At 33.5% G+C, this 11,745-nt stretch overlaps 1 pseudogene; it reads left to right on the forward strand.

Annotated features, from left to right (window-relative positions):
- Positions 1–416: 416 nt before the first annotated feature.
- Positions 417–1,346, forward strand: LOC129022356 (olfactory receptor 4K2-like; annotated as a pseudogene).
- The last annotated feature ends 10,399 nt before the right edge of the window (positions 1,347–11,745 follow it).

Genomic DNA, 11,745 nt, shown 5'->3' on the forward strand with positions numbered 1-11,745 from the left:
ACAAATTCCAGATGACTAAACATGTATGTGTATGTGTGTTTCACACATTGTTAGCATAAAGTAAGTTCTTACTGTTATCGTTAGACTTACACAGATGAATAGATGGACAAATAGGTAGGTAGGTCTGTTCAGAATGATATTATCTTGGTTGGATTGCCATTTAGTATCAGAAAAGAAAGTGTTCTTTTCAATACCTATGATTTAAGGAACATTTTCCTATAAGCTCTAATATTTCCTAATTTCCATTCAAAACAATACACCAAATGAGAAGGACGGAAAGAATAGTCAAGATAAGTTTTATAGAGAAGATAAAATTTCTGAAAGTAGGTAATTGGAAATGAATCTTTTGCTTCCATTGAATCTGACTTTCCTTTTTTATTTTTTGTGATACAGGCTTCTACCTATGAATCAAGACAATGGATGTGGCCAATAAGTCTACCATGTCTGAATTTATTTTGCTGGGGCTCTCTAATTCCTGAGAACTACAGATGTTTTTCTTTATGGTGTTTTCATTGTTTTATGTGGCAACAATGGTGGGTAACAGCCTCATAGTCATCACAGTTATAGTGGACCCTTACCTACACTCCCCTATGTATTTCCTGCTTACCAATCTTTCAATCATTGATATGTCTCTTGCTTCTTTTGCCACCCCAAAGATGATCACAGATTACCTAACAGGTCACAAAACCATCTCTTTTGATGGCTGCCTTACCCAGATATTCTTTCTCCACCTTTTCACTGGCACTGAGATCATCTTACTCATGGCCATGTCCTTTGATAGGTATATTGCTATATGCAACCCCTTCAGTCATTAGTCCTCAGGTGTGTGTTGCTCTCGTGGTGGCTTCCTGGATTGTGGGAATCATGCATTCAATGTGTCAGGTCATATTTGCCCTCATGTTACCATTCTGTGGTCCCAATGAGGTAGACAGTTTTTTCTGTGACCTTCCTGTGGTGTTCCAGTTGGCTTGTGTGGATACTTATTTTCTGGGCGTCTTTATGATCTCAACAAGTGGCATAATTGCGTTGTCCTGCTTTATTGTTTTGTTTAATTCATATGTTATTGTCCTGGTTACTGTGAAGCATCATTCTTCCAGAGGATCATCTAAGGCCGTTTCTACTTGTACAGCTCATTTCATTGTTGTCTTCTTGTTCTTTGGGCCATGCATCTTCATCTACATGTGCCCACTAAGCACCTTTCTCACAGACAAGGTTCTGTGTTTTATACCATCTTTACTCCCATTCTGAACCCAATAATCTATACTTTTAGGAATCAAGAAGTAAAGATAGTCATGAGGAAACTGAAAAATAGATTGCTAAACTTTAATAAGGCAATACCTTCATAGTTTTTGTGACACAGAACATTAGTCACAATGCTGTGTTAGGCTCTTCTTTCTAGAGGGTTCTTATCAAATTGTAATTGCCAAGAATTTGTGAGGGCTCAAGTTCAGTGCATTTTGAAACTGTTCTCATGAATGTGAATGTGTTCAAAATACATTTGAAATTTCAGAAAAGCAAGTAAATGAAAACAATTTATTCTAGAAACAAAGACTATAAAAATGTCAGGAGTGACAGTTCCAGTTAGGACATTCAATATCAATAATCAATTTATTGGAAAAGAGGACCAAAGAATGAGGAGAAGAAATATAGATTAAAGCAGAACTAGGAGATAATGACCATTACACACAGTTAGCCACTGAGTCACTTAGTGAGATGCTCCTAAAGTATGACAAGCTAGTGAGATTCCTATAATCCTTAGGAACTCCATACTGCTATAGGATCTTAGCCTCTGACAGAGAAGAAATGATTTTCCACATACTTTCCCAAGCCACTCCTACTTAACATTTAAACCAATTTGTGATCTCCTCTATTAAAGAAAACTGTAGATATATTTATTTTGAATGTTAATGACATCCATAAAATTGCTGTAAGTGTAGCAATCTTTACCAACCACTTTTAGTTCATCATCAAAGCAATACAGTCATGATATTTCTTTCTGATAATGCAGAATGAGTAGAGAGGCTGGAGAATTCTGCAAATCAGAAAATATGAAATGAGTTGCAGATCAGTACACTTTGTTTTGTACAGACACGATGGTTGCTTAATTCCTAAGAAGTTAAAACTAGAATTAAGTTAAGAGACACAGCTTATAACAGTTGAATTTATGGGGAGTCCATGCTTTCATTTTAAAGTGTTATATTGCTTTCCATCTTGGTTACCTTTTTTCTTGAAATATTTGGATGTAAAAATAATGAATCTGCATTTAGTAATACACTGTCAATGTAATAAATATATTTTTGTACACAAACAGGTTTTGTTACTATTATAATTAAATCTGGTAGGGTCAATCTTAGCTTTAATGGATACAAAGTATTACTACCACCTGCTGGTACTTACTGGAATTGCAAGTATTGAAAGAGGAAAAATAATTCTGTACACCCTACTTTGCAAATCATCTTTAAATGATGGCAAACATTCATGAGTTAACTGTTATTTAGAATTTTCTAAATGATATTAATAAAATATAGTGTCTTATATATGATCCAACATGTATCCACAATGGGAAAGATATGTTGCAACCACAGTATTTGACACTATCAAGTTGTCATTTTCTAGTATGATTGAGTAAATGGAGAAAACAAATGAAATGCATTAATCATCATTTATGAAAGATAATTAAAACAGAAAATTCTTAGATGTTCATATTAAGCCAAGTTATAAAAGGAATGTATTTTTTCTTCATCAGTTTGTGTTTTATTTCTTCGTTAATTTACTAAGCAAATAAGGAACAAACTTACAGCTTGAAAGTCTGTGATATTGTGTTTAAACCCTGAGCAGTTTTGAAATTATCAGATAATAACATCTACAGTATTAACATAAAATAAAACATACTTATGTAAGCACAAGATTAGCATAATTCTATTTTAAATAGGGATATAAATAGGCCAATTTAGGTTTTGAGTGTGAACTTTCTCTTGGTTGCAGTTATATGTACAAATATGTTCAGGTTCAAGGACTTTGTTTATGTAGAATGTTTTAGCTGGTGTTTAAAAATGCTAGAAATAATTCTTTTACTTGACATATTTATTTGTCCAGGGAATATTTTCAAAACTGTGCCGCTTTTTGCAATATAAAACTGTGGAATCTTTTGGAAGAGACGCTATTGATTTTCTGTGCTTTTGTGGAGAATTCTAAAACTCAAGAACATTTGCCAAAATACCCTCAAAGGTGTAGCTGATCAGCAGACAACTCTATAAGGCAAGTCAATAATAAGATTAAGTAGTTGGATTGATAGTAAAGTTCTCTAGTTGATAATAAAAAGGATTACAGAAAGCCTTTGGAAGACTTACATATATAAATGGAACAATCTGTCATATTTCTTGGTGGCTTAGTGTGAGGAGTCAATATTCATGGTACCTCTGCATGTTATCTAAACACTTAAAAATCTTGGTTAGGACTTTAGGACTCACGGTGGATGGTTTTTTTTTTTTTTTTCTTTTTTCATTTATTTATTTATTTATTTATTTATTTGTTTATTTTTTTCTCCCCCCTCCCGCGGTGGATGGTTTTATCGATATATCTCTTAGACAAGATGCTGACACTCTTTTACCGAGGATAACTGCAGTGACATGGCCATGGACTCGTTAGGCAATAGTAAGGATGGGGCCAGCTGCCACTGGAGTTTCCAGAGACAGAGATAATGTTCTGCAGAGAATACAAGATAAGCACACAAGTATAATTTTAAGTGATCTGCACTATCTGCAATAACACACTTGAGGGAGTTCTGGAGCATTTATAAGAAGACTGTTGACAAGCAACTTCATCTTCCTCTACATGTTTAGGAAGCTGTGAAGCTTGACAATAATTGAATGCAGATGGAAAAACTGTTAAAAATCAGGTATAGATAAAAGCAGACAAAGTGTAAATTTTAATATGTGAAGGAACTGGATATATGTAATAGCAATAAAACTACAAATTATGTTTGTTTCTAAAAATGCTTAAGAAAACTTTTAGAATACTATATGGTATAATGATGGTGGATTTACCATAAAGCTAGTAAAGCTTAGGGTTTATAACTCCTCCTTTGCATGGATTTCCTCGAAGGCCCTAGAATGGAAACTAACAACCTTTTATTAGTTATTTTGATTTTTTTTCCTGAAACAGGTGTCCTCGAACTGTATAAGCTTTAAGCCTAGCTTGTCCAACCCATGACCTGCAGGTTGCATGCGGCTCAGGAGATGGCTTTCAATTCAGCCCAACACAAATTCGTAAGCTTTCTTAAAACATTATGGGATTTTCTTGTGATTTTTTTGTAAAGCTCATCAGCTATCTTTAGTATCAGTGTATTTTATGTATGGCCCAAGACAATTCTTCTTCCAATGTGGCCCAGACAAGCCAAAAGTTTGGACACCCCTGCATTAAAAGGCTCTGCAGAATCTGAAGTCTAATGTGTAGTTTTAAAAGTCTTAGATTCTGGTATCTTTTTTTCTTTAAACCAGTGTTTAATACTACTTCTACTACTAGTGGTGTAAACTTAAGCTAAGTACTTAATGCCTCTTAGCCTCAGTTTCTACATATGTTAAAGGAGATAATAGTGGTCTCTACACCACAGAGTTATTTGAGGCATAAAAGAAGTAAATAATATAAAGCATATAGTTGTCAGTAAATGTTAGTCATTGTATCATTCTGGGTGATAATCTCTGGATATCTTTGTTTATAGGACTTGATAGTCTCTTGAGCTAACAATTGACTCGTTTAATTTAAAAGGTAAATTTTCATTTATATGTTTTAAACATTCATGTCTGTATATGTATGTATAAATATTCATGTCTGTATATGTGTGTCAGTATTAATTTGAAAAATTAAAAGTAACTTCCACTAGAAAATTACACTGGTTCTTACATTAATTAAAGCTTCTGGAAACTTGTTTTTCTGTCTGTTCACAATTGTCATTAATCAAGAGAAGTATCAAGTTGTTGCTTAATCATTATGCTATTGCTTCTTTACAATGAATAAATATTAAATTGGTTTATTGATTTTAGGATGAATTCACATTACAATTGTCGGAATAAGAATGATGTTTGACTCATATTATTAAGGTGAAGAGATAGGCAGATGGATGGATTAGTAGATAGATAAAGTTTTGTATTATATGAGCTGTCTTATGTGAAGTATTTTTCTGCATTGATAAGGGTTTAGGATAATGTGATCACTGGATTTTGCTACTATATAGAAGTTCTTGGTAAAATGCTGTTATTTGTGCATATCCAGACTCTTTATGAAAGTATTTTCAAATTTAAAAATCTACCTGTGAATCTCTTCTCTACATGTGAGTTTTTAAACAACTCAGTTATAGCAAAATTTGTTTAGAGAGTTGGAGTAATCTTCCTATTTCCCTATTCTTTCCCTGATATTATTTTGCCTGATTTTCAGAGGTATGTGTCAATTGAAAAACGGTGAGAAGAAAACAGCCAGGGAAATCTAATTCATGTGAACTTCTTGCATGTGCTCTGAGATGCCAACGAAATCCACTAAGCAACTTGATAGTTTTTGAGTTTATAAGTTTCCGTTATGCTTTGTTGTTTGGAATTATTTTTAATGCTCTTGGTTACACCTATGAGGTAAATATGCACAAATTATTCTGGAGTATGTAGGACCAACACTCAAATGAGATTGAAAATGTGACTGGGATCATTGATTGATGTATTCTGTCTGTATTGTTGCTAATATAACTCAATTGACATGTTGTTTATTTTTTCTCTTTGATTTTTGTAAAACAAACAAATTCCAATATCTAGTATGTACTAAAATATTATACTTTCATTTTTATTTTTTACTCTGATAATTTACACTGCCAATATAAGGAGATGTATACCTATTTTTTAAATTAAAAAATGTTCTCGGACTGGAGGCTCCAGGTTTTTTTCCCCCTATTAGCCTTTTTATGACTACTAAATGCAAGACCACTGTTAATTCGCCTTTTTTCTTTACGTTTTAACTGTACTAGGAATATGAAGCCATCAACAAAAGCTAGATTTTTCTCCCTTTGCTCACTTGCCACCTGTTAAAGAAAATTTAAAGGAGAATTTTTTTTTTAGTTTGAGACTAGAAATAGCAATTTAATTAATAATTTGTTTTTATATAATAATATATTTATATCTAAATTTTTTCTTCTTGTTTGAATATACTTATATTGGTTGTCCTACAGTTAAGAAAACAGAAACCATTGGGTAAATTAAGCAGATTTAATACAATGTATTAAATGCTTATGAATAATTCAAAGACTTACAGGAACATTCATTGGAGGCTGCTACTGGAACTACTGTGTTCCAGAGCACATTACACCAGTAATGTGATGTAAGGGCAAAAGGCAAAAAGCCTTGGTGTCATTGCCACTCCTTCATCACCCTCAACACTCTTGAAGGTGGTGAATAGTCAGTGGACACAGGTATGGCTGCCACAATTGCTTTCCCTCACATCTCATCATCATCTTGCTCACCAGCAGCAATTATATCAGTAGATCCCTCTGCCTCACTTGTGCTTTCTAAAGCTCATTTGGTGCATCTAATTGGGGGAATCTACTTTGCACAGAGAAACTTGTCTTAAAAAATCAATTTGTAGATTTCAAGATTCTTATGCAACAGAAAACATGCTAATAGAGGGTGGATTGGAGGGAGACTCTGTCAATCAATCAATATCCATTACTTTAATTTTTTTATAACCTTTTTATTGTAGTGTAAAAGCAAGGTAAAGAAAAATACACTAACATATTTAGCTTAATGAAATATTACAAGGCAAACACCATTAAATCACATCTCAAGTCACAAAATAGAACTTTGCCAGCCACCCCTGAAGTCCTCAAATTTGTTCATCTCAATGACAACCCTCTCCTTCCAAAATTAACCATTACCCTGACTTAATAAATTATTTGCATTTCTTTTCAGTTTCATGAATACATATATACTCAAATATACATCCATACACACTCAAACTTGGCCTCACCAACTTTGTTTCCTTTTCCTGTAGCCTACGAGTCTCACTATCACTATCTCTTAATTTCTGTGTAATTTATCTTTCTTTTTTTTTTTTTTTTTTTTTTTCTTTTTTTGAGACGGAGTCTAGCTCTGTCGCCCAGGCTGGAGTGCAGTGGCGTGATCTCCGCTCATTGCAAGCTCTGCCTTCTGGATTCATGCCATTCTCCTGCCTCAGCCTCCTGAGCAGCTGGGACTACAGGTGCCCACCACCACGCCTGGCTAATTTTTTGTATTTTTAGTAGAGACGGGGTTATAATTTATCTTTTGAAAAACCTGAGTTATTTACTATGTAGGATCACCCAGAGTCTGAAATGTGCTGATTGCATGCTCATGGTACAGTTCAACATGTACTTCTGTCACTGTATTTTCTGCAAATTGCCTATCCAATGGCTTAATCATATTTAGTTTGATACTTTTTGCAAGACAAATGACAGATGATGTTATATTTTTGCATCCAAAAGATCTTGATGTCCTGCTTTATCTCTTTTGGGAATGATAGTGCTGTCGTTGCTGTAGTAGTTGATATCTCTAACCATTTTTGTTGGCTAAAGCTTATTCTCTACTATATTCCTCAGGAATTCTTCTTGAAGACCCTATTCTCTGAATTCTGGCATGTTGGCAAGTTTCTTTGAAACATAAGTGTTTCAAAGTCAATTTTGCTGTAAATTCATTGGCTATTCATTTTCTTGATTATCTTAAATTGAAATAATGACTCTCTTTGTAAGCACATTGTCTGGAGTCTGCAAAGCCTGTATTTCTCTTCACTCACTCTAGCATACCATACAATTAGAAGTTTGGAACTGATCTTTTAATTTTTGGAGGGAAGTATTAACAACCCTTCTGATATTTATATTAGTAGTCTCTCTAAAGTAATTAAATAGGACTCCATTGCACTCAAGAGATTTTAAAACATTTAAATTTCTAAATTCCCTTTAAGTATATTAAAATGCACCTAAATAAAATTGTTCTTCAAGAGTAACATGTAATTGAATCATCAACATATTTATATAACTTTTCCAATTTTTTAAAGAAAGATACCTCTCTTGCAGCTCAATTACTTTTTAAATAAAATAAATTTGAATCCCTGTTTGTACCTGGAGACCTTTTTGATCTGCCCTCCTCACCTCACATTTCACACATGGAGAAAAAAAGTCTGCGCTTATAAAGCAATTATGCTACAAAAAATGAAATGACTTCTTATCCTAAAGGAAAAGAACAAATTATGAATATATTGTAAAGTAGCTCAAATAAGATTGAGGCTGGCCTTTCTGTGTGTCTGTTTCACTTAAAACTCATGTAACATTTACAAAAACACATTAACATGTAGGCCATAACGTCTTGATAAATACCAGAAAGTCGGTAATTACAGAAGACATTATCTAATCACAAAGCAATAAAAATAATGAAATGATAAATAGTCCCTCCTTACCCACCCACTGCACCCCCAAAATAAACCCTATACCTTTGGAAATTTAAAAAAAATGCTTTGTAAGTAAGTCCATTAGTCAAAAAGATAATTCGACAAAATATGTCACTCCTGTAATCCCAGTACTTTGGGAGGCCGAGGCGGGCAGATCACGAGGTCAGGAGATCGAGATCATCCTAGCCAACATGGTGAAACCCTGTCTCTACTAAAAATACAAAAATTAGCTGGGCATGGTGGCGTGTACCTGTAATCCCAGCTGCTCAGGGGGCTGAGGCAGGAGAATGGCTTGAACCAGGGAGTCGGAGGTTGCAGTGAGCCGAGATCATGTCACTGCACTCCAGCCTGGCGGCAGAGCAAGACTCTGCCTCAAAAAAAAAAAAAAAAAAAAATATGGTGCCGTGCATATTGCTCAGCTGATAGGTGCACCAGGTACTCACAAATCTCTACTGAAGAACTTACTCATGTAACCAAATACCACCTGTGTCCCAATAACTTATGGAAAAATAAAATTTAAAAATAACATTTTGAACTGAGTAATACAAATAGACTTAATATCAACACTTGTGAAGAAAATGTCTATTCATAAATGTGCAAGTTAAAACATAAGAGAAAAAACAGTAAGCTTAGTGTTCTATATACAAAATTAGAAAAAATTACTAAACAGGAATAAAGGAAGAGAAGGAGAAAAATCATAAACATAAAGCAGAATATAACGACATTTTCTCCAGCTGTCTTTATGGACATAGCTTAAGCTTAATGTCAAAACCCTGTGAAGATGCTAGAAGAAGGAGAGTTTTTAGACAATTTTGTTTTTGAATGCAGTACACGTATCTGTTAGGATTTGATTAGGAAAGCTGAACCACTAAGGGTGACATGTAATAAAGAATTGATTATACGGATTAGACATTACACAATAATACGAATCAGTGGAGAACCCTATGGAAGGCTGTTGCTTCTGAAGCTGGTGGTGTACCTGAAGTTGCTTATAGGTTAGCAAGGTAGTGGCTGAAAGAAAAACTAGATATGAAATCTAAAGTTTATCTAGTTGATATTTTCCAGTGAACAATCTAGCTGATATTTTCCAGTGAACAATTCTAATTTCTTTGTTGGTTTTTAACTATAATTTTTTGAGTTATTTTGTTTTGTGGTGGCTCTAGGGATCACAACCTGCATGCTGACTTATCACAATTTACTTCAGATTAATACTAATTTAGTCCCAGTAAAATATAGAAACTTTGCTTCAGTATACCTTCATTTCTTCCCACTTCTTTGTGCTGGTATTGTCACACACATTACATCTCATATTTATAAGTAGAAAATAAAGCTTTATAATTATTTTATACAATTGATTTTCAAATCAGGTTGTAGAAGAAAAGAAAAAAGCCCGTTTATGTAGGATTTAATATTTACCTACATAGTTAGCTTTACTCATGCGCTTTAATTCTTTATATTGAATGAGGTTACTCTCTGGTGTCTTTTTATTTCAGCTTGAAGAATTTCCTTTAGTATTCCTTGTAGAGAAGATCTAGTAATTGCTTATCATTCTCTTTGTTTGAATCCAGGACTATCTTTATTTCACCTTTATTTTTGAAGGATTTTTTTCTTTGTTGATATTTTTCTTTCAGTAATTTCAATATGCTATCTTACTGTTTTTTAATCTCCATTTTCTTTTCTAGTGAAAAGTCACTTGTTAATTTTAATGAGGTTTCCTTATCCTGATGTGTTGGCTTTCTCTTACTGACTTCAGAATTTTCTCTCTGTCTTCCAACAGTTTGAATATGATAGTCTATAATAGGTATGGATCTTTTTGTGTTTATCTTCTTTAAGTTTGTTAAGGTTTTGGGATCTGTAAATTAATGTTCGTCAATTTTGGGATGTCTTCAGGTATGTTTTTCAGGTATCACATGTTTTTCTGCACCTTTCTCTTTCGTCCTTCTGGGACTTCCATTTTGGTCATTTTGCTATAATTTTATTGTGTCATGTAAGTCTGTGAAGCTCTGTTCATTATTCTTCATACTTTTTTCTTGTTTTTTTTTCAGATTTCATAATTTCTACTGATCTATCTTCAGGCTTGCTGATTCTTTCTTATGGCACCTAAAATTTGGTATCAAATCCCTCTAGTGAATTTTCATTTCACATATTTTATTTTTTCTCTTTAGAATTTCTATTGTTTCTAATTTATAATTTATATTTCTTTACTTTCATCCTCTATTTGGTGAATCATTGCTATTATTCTTTCCTTTAATTATTGTTTTCTGATCCAGTCATGTCTTTCTTCTTTTTATTTTTTTTCTAATTTTTAAAATATTTTTATTATAGATTCAGGGGGTACATGTGCTTGTTTGTTACATAGGTATTACAAGTGTAATGGTGGGGTTTGGGCTTCTAGTGTACCCATCACCCAAATATTGGAAATTTTCAAACCTACCCCCTGCCTTCCCCCATTTGGAATTCTCAGAGTCTATTTTCCCTATCTTTATGTCCACGTGTACCCTTTCTTTAGTGCCAAATTATAAGTGAGAACATAAAATATTATTTTATGCTTCTGTGTTAGTTTACTTAGGATAATGGCCTCCAGCTTCATTCATATTACCGCAAATGACATTTTATTCTTTTTTTATGGCTATGTAGTAATCCATGGTGTATATTTATCACATTTTCTTTATCCAGTCAGCTGTTGGTAGACACTTAGTTTGGTTCTGTGACTTTGTTGTTGTAAACAGTGCTTCGATAAATATATGAATGCAAATATCTTTTTGATATCATGATTTATTTTCTTTTGGGTAGACAGCTGGTAGCTGGATTGCAGGGTTGAATGGTAGTTCTACTTTTATTTCTTTGAGATATCTCCATATTGTATTCCACAGATATTGAAATTACATTCACACCAACAGTGTATGAGCATTCCCTTTTCTCTGAATCCACACCAACATCTGTTTTATGACTTTTAATGAAAGCCATTCTGACTAGTGTAAGATGGTATCTCTTGTGGCTTTAATTTGCATTTCTCTGATAATTGGTGTTGGGCATTTTTTCATGTGTTTGTTGGCTACTTGTGTTTCTTCTTTTGAGAACTGTTTATTCCTGTCTTTTGCCCAGTTTTTGATAAGGTTGTTTGTTTTTTCTTGTTGAGGTGCTTGAGTTCCTGGTAGATTCTAGATATAAATCTCTGGTTAGAGGCATAATTTGTAAATATCTTTTTCCCGTTCTGTAGGTTGTCTGTTTTACTGTTGATTATTTCTTTTGCTGTGCAGAAGCTTTTCAGTTTGTTTAAATCCCATTTGC

This window comes from Pongo pygmaeus, chromosome 22, assembly GCF_028885625.2.
Source record: "Pongo pygmaeus isolate AG05252 chromosome 22, NHGRI_mPonPyg2-v2.0_pri, whole genome shotgun sequence".
NCBI classification, from domain to species: Eukaryota; Metazoa; Chordata; class Mammalia; order Primates; family Hominidae; genus Pongo; species Pongo pygmaeus.